The 2,554-nt window shown below is 34.6% G+C and overlaps 1 long non-coding RNA gene across 1 annotated transcript; it reads left to right on the forward strand.

Moving 5' to 3' along the window:
• The first annotated feature begins 585 nt into the window (after positions 1 to 585).
• On the forward strand, positions 586 to 2,215 carry LOC149637877 (uncharacterized). Its single transcript, XR_016372298.1, has 5 exons — positions 586 to 946; positions 1,038 to 1,296; positions 1,368 to 1,492; positions 1,558 to 1,743; positions 2,132 to 2,215. It is a non-coding gene; the product is annotated as an uncharacterized LOC149637877 (long non-coding RNA).
• The last annotated feature ends 339 nt before the right edge of the window (positions 2,216 to 2,554 follow it).

The following is a 2,554-nucleotide window of genomic DNA, read 5'->3' on the forward strand; positions in this document are numbered from 1 at the left end:
ATGCGAAAAAGCGTACAGTAGCGAAAATCTGACATCGCTTAGTAAGCGCTGTCATCAAAGAGGGTTACTGAACGTACCCAATAGTTAATAGAATTAAGTGGAAATAGATGTGGTGTTTTCAATTAAGAAGAATTAAAGCCCAAAGTAAGTGATCTAAGATTTCTTTTTTGAAGCCCCTTGACTTTATTGCAGTCTTTGGTACGCTTAGATCGCTTTCTCGCTTGCTTGTTGGTTCTATTGTTTGACTTAAGCGTAAGTTACGCGTAACTTGGTTAAGTCTGGCTTCTGTGCTTGCTTGTTGAGGGTAGTGTTTGACTTGAGTTTAAGTTTCGCGTAACTTGGTTTAGTATCGCCTTCATGCATGCTTGTTGGTGTTAGTGTTTCACTTGAGCGTAAGTTACGCGTAACTTGGTTAAGTCTGGCTTCTGTGCTTGCTTGTTGTTGGTTTTGATTGACGTAAGCGTGAGTTACGCAAGCCATTCTTTATTTATAGGATTTATAGTTTTGTAGTTTATTAAGCTATGTTCACATTTGCACGGGAGTCGGTTGACAACTCTTTTCCCCAACTAGCTTTGAAACACTCTTTATTGCTAGTTCGAAGCGATTTCAACAGCCTCGGTTCACACCTTAAGACGCGTCTGCTTGCGCTGTCTGCTAATCTTTTCGTTGGTACTGTCTGCTAAGGCCGGTGAAAATACAATTAAGACTAGTCTCATCCCATGCGAAATACCCCTGAAAACTAGAAAGTAGCTTTCAAAGCCGCTTTAAGTTGGTTCTCGAAGCAACTTCAAGAAACCGCGTTTGTATTTAGCTTCTCGAGTATCAGTTTTGTTTACGCTTAACTTTGGAAGTGTTTTAAATCGCTTCGAACCGCTTTCCCATGTAAGTGTGAACGTGTCTTTAGTCATTCAACTTTGGAGCAAAGAACAACTGTCCTCAAGAATGGGTAATATATATTTTTTATTCTAATTATATCTCTGTTATTAATATTTTTTAGAATTTTATCACGCTATTGCCATTTTATTTTATTTTATTAGCTCAATCGAGACATCTGACCTTTGACTACGTCACAAATAAGTTATTGGAACTGCAATGTGCAGATAAAAATGTTCCAAAATCCAAAAAATACGACTTTCATGATTTAATCACGCAAATTATACATCACTGCGGAAATGTTTTTCCCCAGGACGTAAACAGGCTCTTCATGGCTTCCCATGAAGTTGACAAAATGTGCTCAAGCAATGAGCTAAAAAAAACACGTGGTATCGTGTAATATACAGTTTTTCCAGACGCAAAGTAATTATAAATTTTTATTAATAGATTTGTTATTTATTAAATTTTTGACTTTGGTTAAATTTTATAAACAGCAACAACAGCACGGCCATCAATCAAAGTGCTAAAAGTTTCGCGCGATTTATGGAAAGGAGAATAGACAAAAAAGATCCGAGTCCCCTTGCTGATATGATAACGTCGTTCATTGTCAAGCTAGTGTGTACGTGTAATATGGAATATTATTTTTATACTAGGTTTGGTTAATATTATTTCTTCGTAAAACAGACGCAAAGAATGGGCGTAATTCAAATACAAAGAGCGCATTCAGGAATGAGATAATCGAAGCGTACGACTCAATAAGAAACGATTATCCAATTTGGAAAAACAACCTCTGCCTCCCGTCAGACCTTTTGAGTGTTTTTGTGCACGCTGGAGATGAGAGCAACTTAGAACCAAGATTCTCTGTTGCTGGTAACTTTCTTATTATATTATTATATTTCCAAATATTTCTGTGCTGTATGATAAAAGCCACGGTTGTGGGTCATAACGGCAAAGCTTGCATTTTTATCTCCATGATACCTTTAGGATTTCCTTTAAATAACTTATTTTTATTATGAAGAATATGTAAGTGTAACTAGAGGGCGTTGTTTACTGACCAATGAATTTCTCAATGGAATTCGTAATAACACTTAAGTAATATATTATTTATAATTGTAAGCTTATAGAAATATAGAGTTAGTTTTATGTTTAGAAAATGACATAGAGAGGTTTAGTTTTATATTTAGAAAATGACATAGAGAGGTTTATTTATATTTCCAAACTTCTTAAATTTAATTTTTGTATTTTTGTTCCACCTTAGTAGACACAGACGCGGAGGAAGAGGTTTTACCAGCCCCTCAAACGTGTTGAACTTTGACAGAAAATGTCGTAGCGGAGGATCTTTCCTCATTGGAGGAACAGTTGGCATTAAAAGAAAAAAATTAAAGGTATGTAATTTAATGCATGTGAAGATGATGTTGAAAGTTGCAGTTTGAGTGACATAATGGGCGGTCATATTATGTAATTCTTTTCTAAATTTTATTTCAATTCTAGTCCATTTAAATGATTCTAAAATATTCTTTCTAATTGATTTATTTAATTATAATTGAATCCCGAAATTTATTATTTTTTTGTATCTAGAAACTCCGTTTGCAACGAGACTCTCTAAAAAATGATTTAGAGATCACTGAAGAGGAAATTTTAAAAACCAAAAATTCATTAAAAGATCCCAAGAAAAAGATTA

Source organism: Phalangium opilio, unplaced genomic scaffold (genome assembly GCF_054372755.1).
Source record: "Phalangium opilio isolate 3A_F unplaced genomic scaffold, DU_Popi_V2 ptg000094l_1, whole genome shotgun sequence".
NCBI classification, from domain to species: domain Eukaryota; kingdom Metazoa; phylum Arthropoda; class Arachnida; order Opiliones; family Phalangiidae; genus Phalangium; species Phalangium opilio.